The 12477-nt window shown below is 42.1% G+C and overlaps 1 pseudogene; it reads left to right on the top strand.

Annotated features, from left to right (window-relative positions):
* The first annotated feature begins 650 nt into the window (after positions 1–650).
* On the top strand, positions 651–12447 carry LOC115172061 (D-aspartate oxidase-like; annotated as a pseudogene).
* Positions 12448–12477: the final 30 nt, after the last annotated feature.

Genomic DNA, 12477 nt, shown 5'->3' with positions numbered 1-12477 from the left:
CGCTTTGGAGCACATATGGTTATTTAACAGATTTTTGGGATCAACAAAATAAATGTTTCAAAACTAAAATAAAATAGTTTAAAAATAGGATCTCTGGTTTCTTTTCAGGACTTTCCCCCTGCACTGTCAGAGCGTCCCACCAGAGGCGTCGTATATCAGGAATTCGATGCGATGATTCGGGTGTTCATTATACAGAGTCATAAATGAGTTGATAACCTCGCACAGCCTGCAGATAGGTCAACAATTTGCTGGAGAAGTTATATAATGGATCATAAGACTATGGGCAAATAAGTGTTTTATCTGTACATTAACATGTTTTAAAATTAATATTTGAATGTTGCGCACTTAATTGAGTCAAGTGGACGGGCTGTGGTTTTACAAATAGCATATTGTAATTGCAGTGTAGTCAACCTTAACCAACCCACTTATCCTTAACCTTTAGCCAACATAGCAATGTCTGGAACACTGTCCTGCTGTTTTGATATGGATTTACATTTGATCATACTCACATTAATGTATAACCTAAAGGTGTTTGCACATATCAGGTATACACAGTATAACACAAAAATAGGTACCTAGGTAGTACAAGTTTAACTTATTTTGTAGTTTTTCTCCCAGCAGAATCATCCTGAGACGAAGTGTCTGAAGGTATGGTGGTGGCTGGGGGTGTGGTGGGTTTCGCCATAGCTGTGTGCATCGCTGAGGCCCTCCCCCACTGCTCTGTGACCCTCATAGCAGACAGGTTTACCCCTGACACCAGGTGAGGCACAGTCTTATTTTCATCCAATTTATTGATTGTTTATTAACAATTAATTACTTCTCTGATCACTTCATGTGAATGGGTAGACAATAAGATATACAACTTTGCTATGCTATAAAAGGTGTACTAGGCTAACTACAGTTGAAGTCAGAAGTTTACATACACCTTAGCCAAATACATTTAAACTCAGTTTTTCACAATTCCTAACATTTAATCCTAGTAAAAATTATATGTCTTAGGTCAGTTAGGATCACCACTTTATTTTAAGAATGTGAAATGTCAGAATAATAGTAGAGAATTATTTCTTAACATTCCCAGTGGGTCAGATGGTTACATACACTCAATTAGTATTTGGTTGCATTGCCTTGAAATTGTTTAACTTGGGTCAAACGTTTTGGGTAGCCTTCCACAAGCTTCCCACAATAAGTTGGGTGAATTTTGGCCCATTCCTCCTGACAGAGCTGGTGTAACTGAGTCAGGTTTGTAGGCCTCCTTGCTCACACATGCTGTTTCAGTTCTGCCCACAAATGTTCTATAGGATTGAGGTCAGGGCTTTGTGATGGCCACTCCAATACCTTGACTTTGTTGTCCTTAAGCCATTTTGCCACAACTTTGGAAGTATGCTTGGGTCATTGTCCATTTGGAATACCCATTTGCGACCAAGCTTTAACTTCCTGACATGTTGCTTCAATATTTCAACATAATTTTCCATCCTCATGAAGCCATCTATTTTGTGAAGTGCAATAGTCCCTCCTGCAGCAAAGGACCCCCACAACATGATGCTGCCACCCCTGTGCTTCACGGTTGGGATGGTGTTCTTCGGCTTGCAAGCTTCCCCCTTTTTCCTCCAAACGTAACGATGGTCATTATGACCAAATCAAATCAAAATCAAATCAAATTTATTTATATAGCCCTTCGTACATCAGCTGAAATCTCAAAGTGCTGTACAGAAACCCAGCCTAAAACCCCAAACAGCAAGCAATGCATGTGAAAGAAGCACGGTGGCTGGGAAAAACTCCCTAGGAAAAACTCCTGAGAAAGGCCAAAAACCTAGGAAGAAACCTAGAGAGGAACCAGGCTATGAGGGGTGGCCAGTCCTCTTCTGGCTGTGCAGGGTGGATATTATAACAGAACATGGTCAAGATGTTAAAATGTTCGTAAATGACCAGCATGGTAAAATAATAATAATCATAGTAATTGTCGAGGGTGCAACAAGCACGTCCGGTGAACAGGTCAGGGTTCCGTAGCCGCAGGCAGAACAGTTGAAACTGGAGCAGCAGCATGGCCAGGTGGACTGGGGACAGCAAGGAGTCATCATGCCAGGTAGTCCTGAGGCATGGTCCTAGGGCTCAGGTCCTCCGAGAGAAAGAAAGAAAGAGAGAATTAGAGAGAGCATATTTACATTCACACAGGACACCGGATAAGACAAGAGAATACTCCAGATGTAACAGACTGACCCTAGCCCCCCGACACATAAACTACTGCAGCATAAATACTGGAGGCTGAGACAGGAGGGATCAGAAGACACTGTGGCCCCATCCGATGATACCCCCGGACAGGGCCAAACAGGCAGGATATAACCCCACCCACTTTGCCAAAGCACAGCCCCCACACCACTAGAGGGATATCTACAACCACCAACTTACCGTCCGAAGACAAGGCCGAGTATAGCCCACAAAGATCTCCGCCACGGCACAACCCAAGGGGGGGGCGCCAACCCAGACAGGAAGACCACGTCAGTGGCTCAACCTACTCAAGTGACGCACCCCTCCCATGGACGGCATGGAAGAACACCAGTAAGTCAGTGACTCAGCCCCTGTAAAAGGGTTAGAGGCAGAGAATCCCAGTGGGAAGAGGGGAACCGACAAGGCAGAGACAGCAAGGGCGGTTCGTTGCTCCAGCCTTTCCGTTCACCTTCACACTCCTGGGCCAGACTATACTTAATCATAGGACCTACTGAAGAGATAAGTCTTCAGTAAAGACTTAAAGGTTGAGACTGAGTCTGCGTCTCTCACATGGGTAGGCAGACCATTCCATAAAAATGGAGCTCTATAGGAGAAAGCCCTACCTCCAGCCGTTTGCTTAGAAATTCTAGGGACAATTAGGAGGCCTGCGTCTTGTGACCGTAGCGTACGTGTAGGTATGTACGGCAGGACCAAATCGGAAAGATAGGTAGGAGCAAGCCCATGTAATGCTTTGTAGGTTAGCAGTAAAACCTTGAAATCAGCCCTTGCCTTAACAGGAAGCCAGTGTAGGGAGGCTAGCACTGGAGTAATATGATCAAATTTTTTGGTTCTAGTCAGGATTCTAGCAGCCGTATTTAGCACTAACTGAAGTTTGTTTAGTGCTTTATCCGGGTAGCGGGAAAGTAAAGCATTGCAGTAGTCGAGCCTAGAAGTAACAAAAGCATGGAATAATTTTTCTGCGTCATTTTTGGACAGAAAGTTTCTGATTTTTGCAATGTTACGTAGATGGAAAAAAGCTGTCCTTGAAGCAGTCTTGATATGTTCTTCAAAAGAGAGATCAGGGTCCAGAGTAACGCCGAGGTCCTTCACAGTTTTATTTGAGACGACTGTACAACCATCCAGATTAATTGTCAGATTCAACAGAAGATCTCTTTGTTTCTTGGGACCTAGGACAAGCATCTCTGTTTTGTCCGAGTTTAAAAGTAGAACATTTGCAGCCATCCACTTCCTTATGTCTGAAACACAGGCTTCTAGCGAGGGCAATTTTGGGGCTTCACCATGTTTCATTGAAATGTACAGCTGTGTGTCGTCCGCATAGCAGTGAAATTTAACATTATGTTTTCGAATGACATCCCCAAGAGGTAAAATATATAGTGAAAACAATAGTGGTCCTAGAACGGAACCTTGAGGAACACCGAAATTTACAATTGATTTGTCAGAGGACGAACCATTCAGAGAGACAAACTGATATCTTTCCGACAGATAAGATCTAAACCAGGCCAGAACTTGTCCATGTAGACCAATTTGGGTTTCCAATCTCTCCAAAAGAATGTGGTGATCGATGGTATCAAAAGCGGCACTAAGATCTAGGAGCATGAGGACAGATGAAGAGCCTCGGTCTGACGTCATTAAAAGGTCATTTACCACCTTCACAAGTGCAGTCTCAGTGCTATGATGGGGTCTAAAACCAGACTGAAGCGTTTCGTATACATTGTTTGTCTTCAGGAAGGCAGTGAGTTGCTGCGCAACAACTTTTTCTAAAATTTTTGAGAGGAATGGAAGATTCGATATAGGCCGATAGTTTTTTATAATTTCTGGGTCAAGATTCGGCTTTTTCAAGAGAGGCTTTATTACTGCCACTTTTAGTGAGCTTGGTACACATCCGGTGGATAGAGAGCCGTTTATTATGTTCAACATAGGAGGGCCAAGCACAGGAAGCAGCTCTTTCAGTAGTTTAGTTGGAATAGGGTCCAATATGCAGCTTGAGGGTTTGGAGGCCATGACAAGGACCAAACAGTTCTATTTTTGTTTCATCAGACCATAGGACATTTCTCAAAAAGTACGATCATTGTCCCCATGTGCAGTTGCAAACCGTAGTCTGGGTTTCTTGTCGGTTTTGGAGCAGTGGCTTCTTCCTTGCTGAGCAGCTTATGTCGATATAGGACTCATTTTACTGTAGATATAGATACTTTTGTACCTGTTTCCTCCAGCATCTTCACAAGGTCCTTTGCTGTTGTTCTGGGATTGATTTGCACTTTTCGCACCAAAGTACGTTCATCTCTAGGAGAGAGAACGCGTCTCCTTCCTGAGCGGTATGACGGCTGCGTGGTCCCATGGTGTTTATACTTGCGTACTATTGTTTGTACAGATGAACGTGGTACCTTCAGGCGTTTGAAATTGCTCCAAAGGATGAACCAGACTTGTGGAGGTCTACAATTTTTTCTGAGGTCTTGGCTGATTTATTTTGATTTTCCCATGATGTCAAGCAAAGAGGCACTGAGTTTGAAGGTAGGCCTTGAAATACATCCACAGGTACACCTCCAATTGACTCAAATGATGTCAATTAGCCTATCAGAGCTTCTAAAGCCATGACATCATTTTCTGGAATTTTCCAAGCTGTTTAAAGGCACAGTCAACTTAGTGAATGTAAACTTCTGACCCACTGGAATTGTGATACAGTGAATTATAAGTGAAATAATCTGTCTGTAAACAATTGTTGGAAAAATGACTTGTGTCATGCACAAAGTAGATGTCCTTGTCACGGTTCCGTAAGGCAGGAGGAAAAGGCAGAGTCAAACGCAGGAGACGTAGTCCAGTTGTGCCGTAGAACGGTATATTTATTTCACCGGGAACAAACCACTCGGCGTAACACAAGGGCATAGGGTGTGCCCAGAGACCACCCGGGAACACAGTTAACCCCGAGAAAATAAAGATACGCACTGGGCGCAGCCCGGCAAATATAACATTCCTCTAGCGAGAAGCCGCTGGGGAAAAATGTGCAGAAAACAAACGTTCACAGACCTGCCCGCTGACGAATAAACAATCCCGCACAAAACACAAGGAACAAACTAAATACCCCCCCACTAATTACAGAAACGGAAACAGGTGCGGACTTAAACAGACAAAACACAACGAACACAGAACATAGATCGGTGGCAGCTAGTAGACCGGCGACGACGACCGCCGAGCGCCGCCCGGCCGAGGAGGGGCACCATTTTCTGTGGATACTGTGACAGTCCTAACCGACTTGCCAAAACTATAGTTTGTTAACAAGAAATTTGTGGAGTGGTTGAAAAAATGTGTTTTAATGACTAACCTAAGTGTATGTAAACTTCCGACTTCAACTGTATGTGTCACTGCTCTAGGTTGATTAAAGTGAATTATAATAATTAATTCACAATGAATTAAAGTAAATTAATCAGAAAAGATCATCCCCAGTTGATGGGACCATTACTCCTCCCTCCCTGACAGAAATTCTATCAACACATCTCCTGTGCTACACGCGTAACATGGACCTGGATCATTGCTACTCTCCCTTCCGGGACAGCTACAAGGGCCTCCACCGCCCTCCCTTATGCAAATCAGATCACGCCTCCATTCAGCTCCTCTCCACCTATAGGCAGAAAATTAAGCAGGATGCTCCCGTGGTAAGGACTGTTCAACGTTGGTCTGAACAATCGAAATCTATGCTTCAAGATTGTTTTGATCACGCGGACTAGAAAATAGTCCTGGGTCGCTTCAGACTTATATACGGACGCAGTGACTGGGTTCATCAGGAACTGCATAGAGGATGTTGTTCCCACTGTGATGATTAGAATTGATCCAAACCTAAAAATGAGGATAGATGGCAGCTTTCACACGCCACTGCATTAAACCATGGCAAGGTGACTGGGAACATGGAAGTGTACAAACAGACCAGCTACAGTGCATTTGGAAAGTATGCAGACTCCCTTGCCTTTTTCCACATTTTGTTACATTACAGCCTTATTCTAAAATAAATGTAATTGTTTTTTCCCCCTCATCAATCTACACACAATTCCCCATTATGACAAAGCAAAAACAGGTTTAGACATTTTTGCAAATCTAGTAAAAATGTAAAACTGAAAAATCACATTTACATAAGTATTCAGACCCTTTACTCAGTACTTTGTTGAAGCATCTTTGGCAGCGATTACTGCCTTGAGTTTTCTTGGGTGTGACGCTACAAGCTTGGTACACCTTTATTTGGGGAGTTTTTCCCATTCTTCTCTGCAGATCCTCTTAAGCTCTGTCAGGTTGGATGGGGAGCGTCACTGCACAACTATTTTCAGAGATGTTCGATCGGGTTCAAATCCGGGCTCTGACTGGGCCACTCAAGGGCATTCAGAGACTTGTTCCAAAGCCACTCCTGTGTTGTCTTGTGATTAGGGTTGTTGTCCTGTTGGAAGGTGAGGACACCACTAGCTGTCCTCTGCCCAGTGCTCTGCCCTGAACCTTAGTCCCTGTTACTAGCCGACTACCACCCGGTACTCAACCCAGCACCTTAGAGACTGCCACGCTATGTGCATAGTCATTGAACACTGGTCACTTTAATAATGTTTGCATACTGTTTTACTCACTTCATATGTACATGGCTTACATCCGATATGACAGACTCATTGTCCACCTTCCCTCCCAGAAGCCTGGAAGGGATGAGAGCGCCAAGCCTATGGGTTAGTAGCTTCAAGCCCACAGCTTTGTTTGCTCTTTTCCATATTAAGTCTCTCTCTAATAAGCTACCTAGGAAAGGGCTGAAAATAGCCCATATTAATGTATGTAGCCTTATAAATAAGGTTCATGAAATCAATAACTAGCTAACATTAGATAACATTCATATATTAGCCATTTCTGAGACTCACTTAGATAATTCATTTGATGGTACAGCAGTAGCAATTCAAGTATATAACATCTATAGAAGATACATAAATGCTTATGGTGGAGGTGTTGCTTTATATGTATATATATATATTCAGAGCCAAATCCCTGTAATGCTTAGAGAAGATCTTATGTCAAGTGTTATTGAAGTGTTGTGGTTGCAAGTTCACTTGGCACATCTAAAGCGTTTTCCTTTGGGGTGTTGCTATAGGCCACCAAGTGATGGCAGTCAGTATCTAAATAATGTGTGTGAAATGCTTGATAGGGTATGTGATGTAAACAGAGGTCTACTTTCTTGCTGTTTCATGTGTTGTGTGGACCCCAGGAAGAGTAGCTGCAGCTTTTGCAATAGCTAATGGGGATCCTAATAAAATGTAAAAAAATACCAACAGTGCATTCGGAAAGTATTCAGACCCTTTGACTTTTTCCACATTTTGTTACGTTACAACCTTATTCTAAAATTCATTAAAAAAAACAACTCAGCAATCTACCCTCAATACACCATAATAACAAGGCAAAAACAGGTTTTTAGAAAAATGTGCACATTTATTAAAAATATAAAAACCTGAAATACCTTATTTACATAAGTATTCAGACCCTTTGCTATGAGACTTGAAATTTTGCTCAGGTACATCCTGTTTCCATTGATCATCCTTGAGATGTTTCTACAGAGTCCACCTGTGGTAAATCCAATCGATTTAACATGATTGGGAAAGGCACACACCTGTCTAGATAAGGGGAAGGGTACCAAAATATTTCTGCAGCATTGAAGGTCCCCAAGAACAATGTGGCCTCCATCATTCTTAAATGGAAGAAGTTTGGAACCACCAAGACTCTTCCTAGAGCTAGCCGCCCGACCAAATGGAGCAATTGGGGGAGAAGGGCCTTGGTCAGGAAGGTACCGAGAACCCAATGGACACTGACAGAGCTCTAGAGTTCCTCTGTGGAGATGGGAGAACCTTCCAGAAGAACAACCATCTCTGCAGCACTCCACCAATCAGGCCTGTATGGTAGAGTGGTCAGACGGAAGCCACTCCTCAGTAAAAAAAGCATGACAGCCCACTTGGAATTTGCCTAAAAGGCACCCAAAGGACACTCAGACCATGAGAAACTACATTCTCTGTTCTGATGAAAACAAGATTGAATTCTTTGTCCTGAATGCAAAGCGTCATGTCTTGAGGAAACCTGGCACCATCCCTACGGTTAAGCATGGTGTGGGGATGTTTTTCATCGGCAGGAACTGGGAGACTAGTCAGGATTGAGGGAAAGATGAACGGAGCAAAGTACAGAGAGATCATTGATGAAAACCTGCTCCAGAGCGTTCAGGACCTCAGACTGTGGCAAAGGTTGACCTTCCAACAGGACAACAACCCAAAGCACGCAGGCAAGACAACGCAGGAGTGGCTTCGGGACAGCCAGAGCCCGGATTTGAACCTGATTGAACATCTCTGGAGAGACCTGAAAATAGCTGTGCAGCGACGCTCCCCATCCAACCTGACAGATCTTGAGAGGATCCGCAGAGAAGAATGGGAGAAACTCCCAAAATACAGGTGTGCCAAGCTTGTAGGGTCATTCCTCAAGGGTCATACCCAAGAAGACTCGAGACTGTAATCTCTGCCAAAGGTGCTTCAACAAAGGACTGAGTAAAGGGTCTGAATACATATGTAAATATAATATTTCAGTTTTTTTAATACATTTGCAAACATTTCCAAAAACCTGTTTTGGCTTTGTAGGTTGATGAGGGAAAAGACATTTCAATCCATTTTAGAATTAGTCTGTAACGTAACAAAATGTGGATAAAGTCAAGGGGTCTGAATACTTTCCGAATGTACTGTATATACTGTATTTTAGTAATGGCTCATCCTAAAAAAACTACTGCTGTAGACACCTTTTCTATTAGACACCTTTTCTATACACTTTTGCAATTATGTAAGCACAGCTGAAAATGGTTGTTCTGATAAAAGAAGCAATAAAACTGGAATTCTTTAGACTAGTTGAGCATCAGCATTTGTGGGTTCAATTACAGACTCAAAATGGCCAGAAACAAAGAACTTTCTTCTAAAACTCGTCAGTCTATTCTTGTTCTGAGAAATCAAGGCTATTCCATGCGAGAAATTGCCTCTTCACTGTTGACATTGAGATTGGTGTTTTGCAGGTACTATTTAATGAACCTGCCAGTTGAGGACTTGTGAGGCGTCTGTTTCTGAAACTAGACACTAATGTAGTTGTCCTCTTGCTCAGTTGTGAGCACTCCTCTTTCTATTCTGGTTAGAGCCAGTTTGCACTGTTCTGTGAAGGGAGTAGTACACAGCATTGTATGAGATCTTCAGTTTCTTGGCAATTTCTCACATGGAATAGCCTTCATTTCCCAGAACGAGTAGACTGACGAGTTTCAGTGATTCTGGCCATTTTGAGCCTGTAATCAAACCCACAAACGCTGATGTTCCAGATACTCAACTAGTCTAAAAGAGGCCAGTTTTATTGCTTCATTTAATCAGAACAACAGTTTTCAGCAGTGCTAACATAATTGCAAAAGGGTTTCTAATGATCAATTAGCCTTTTAAAATGATATACCTGGATTAGCTAACACAACGTGCCATTGGAACCCAGGAGTGATGGTTGCTGAAAATGGGCCTCTGTAGATATTCCATTAAAAATCAGCAGTTTCCTGCTACAATATTCATTTACAACATTAACAATGTATTTCTGATCAATTTGATGTTGTTTTAATGGACAATTTTTTTTTGCTTTTCCTTAAAAAACAAGGACATTTCTAAGTGACCCCAAACTTTTGAATGGTACTGTATGTTTGGGGATTATGTGTTTTAAATTTTTTAGCGCTAGGTATACTGCACTGTTGGAGTTAGAAACAAGCATTTTGCTGCACTTGCGATAACATCTCCAAATCTGTGTATGCAACCAATAATCTTTGATTTGATTGGATTCAAGAAGACGATAGATCACCTGCTTGCCATCACCCAATCAGAAGAAGCATCAGAGGCTTGGGCGTTGCTTAGCTCAGGGTAATGATACTCAACCATGAGGGAATGGATGCGTCCAAAATGACACCCTATTACTTCTATAGTGCACTACTTTTGACCAGAGCCAGAAGAGTACACTATATATAGTGAATAAGTTGCCATTTCGAAGCACATAATGTGTCAAACCCAGTTCAATTAGTTCGACATGCATTCATTCATTTGGAAGTCCTTCTGGTTAAAAAGGATCCCAACCCTAAAGTGGATTGGTTATATAGTTTTACTTCTATACTGTACTGTCGTCATGTGTTCGATTAACAGCTATCATAAACATTGTAAAGGATACTGTACAGCGCCACATTTTGCTATGTTAATCGGAATTCAATATTGATAAAAACATTTATTTTTTTCTCTCACCCATGTACACACAATACCTCATAATGACAAAGTGAAAGTGTTTTTAGAAATGTAAATGTATTGAAAATTAAATACAGAAATCAAATTTACATAAGTTTTCACACCCCTGAGTCAATACTTTGTAAAAAGCACCTTTGGCGGCAATTAAAGCTGAGATCCTTTTTTTGGGTACATCTAAGAGCTTTGCACATCTGAATTGTAAAATATTTGCCCATTCTTAAATTCTTCAATCTCTGTCAAGTTGATTATTGCTAGACAGCCATTTTCCCTTCAGGATTATACCTGTATTTAGTTTATTTTTATCCCTAGTCCTTGCCGATGACAAGCATAGCCATAACATTATGCAGTCATCACCATACTTGAAAATATGATGAGCTGTGTTGGATTTGCCTCAAACATAACGCTTTGTATTCAGGACAAAACATTTTTTTTGCAGTATTATTTAAGTGCTTTGTTGCAAACAGGATGCATGTTTTGGATTTAGTTGAATTCTGTGCAGGCTTCCTTTTTTCCCCCTGAAGCATTGAACAACCTTCCTGTTCTTTGTAGTGGAATCTGTTCTTGAAATTCACTACTCGATTGCGGGACCTTAGAGATAATTGTGTGTGTGTGTGTGTGGTAGAGAGATGGGGTATTATTGAACACGGAATGAGTCCATGCAACTTATTATGCAATATGTTAAGCACATTTTCACTCATAGACTTCTTTTGGCTTGCCATAACAAAGGGATTGAATAGTTATTGACTCAAGACATTTGCGCTTTTCATTTTCTATACATTTCTCAAATGTTGTACCAACAAAATTCAATTTTGACATTATTGTGTGTAGAGCAGTGACAACATCTCAATTGAGTTACATTTTAATTCAGGCTGTAAGACAAAAATTGTGGCAAAAGTAAAGGTGTGTGAATACTTTCTGAAGGCACTGTACACTCTTTTTGGACTTTGAATTTAAAATCACAAATCTGTGTCTTTTGTGACTTTTAGGTTTAGAAAAGCAGGAGGCCTGGTTGTGAAGCAGAAAGTAAACATCTCCAGGAACTAAGCAGCCAGGGATATGTCATTGTCAACTGCCCCAGTCTGGGGGCCAAGTCTTTAGTAGGGGACTCTCAGGTCTACCCTGTTAGGGGACAGGTCCTGAAGGTGTTTATACACACACATACCTGAGAGGAGAGCTTGTAAATAAGCATGTCATTGTGCTGTGTACACTACGCTGTATATGACAAACTTTGATTTGAAGGCCCAGGCCCCCTGGCTCCAACACTTAATCCGGAATGGTGAAAGGCAGTTCTACATCTACCCAAGGATGCACAGCGTGACGATGGGCGGCACACCAGGCAAGTCCAGTACAACTTTATTAGAAAACATCATTGCATCATAAAATGAGATGCTCTTTACATGATGATGAGGAATACTCCGAAATAAACAAAATGACATGATGATAAAATAGAAAGGGGGATGCCCAGGTTCTACCACTAAGATCTAAAACAACTTTCCACATGTTCACTACAAGTTAAATCTGTATGCTCTTCGGAGGAAAACAGTTGATGTCTTTGTGCGACTGTTTGGCTGATTGGTACCGTAGGCAGGCGGACGACTGGCACTTGAAGGTGGATCCAAGGGACAGCCAGGGCATCCTGGAGTGCTGTAAGCAAGCTAGAGCCGTCCCTGAGCAGGGCCAGGGTCCTGGGGGTGTCTGTGGGGCTGAGACAGGGTAGGAAGAACGTCCAGGTGGAGAGGGCACTTGTCCTCCTGGGAGCCGACAGGTACCTGTGGTGCATAACTATGGCCATGGGGGCTGGTCGGAAAGTGTCTCCATGAGAGGCCCCCCAGGGCCATAGTTATGCACCACAGGTACCAGGATATAATAATATAAAATCACTCACTCTGCACCATTTTATGTTAAAACAATTAGTGATACCTGCTACTATAAATGAAAAGAAAGCAATGAATTCATGAATAGA

Source organism: Salmo trutta, chromosome 33 (genome assembly GCF_901001165.1).
Source record: "Salmo trutta chromosome 33, fSalTru1.1, whole genome shotgun sequence".
NCBI lineage: Eukaryota > Metazoa > Chordata > Actinopteri > Salmoniformes > Salmonidae > Salmo > Salmo trutta.
Note: the sequence above shows the minus strand (reverse complement) of the source record. Positions and strands in the feature narration are given on the sequence as shown.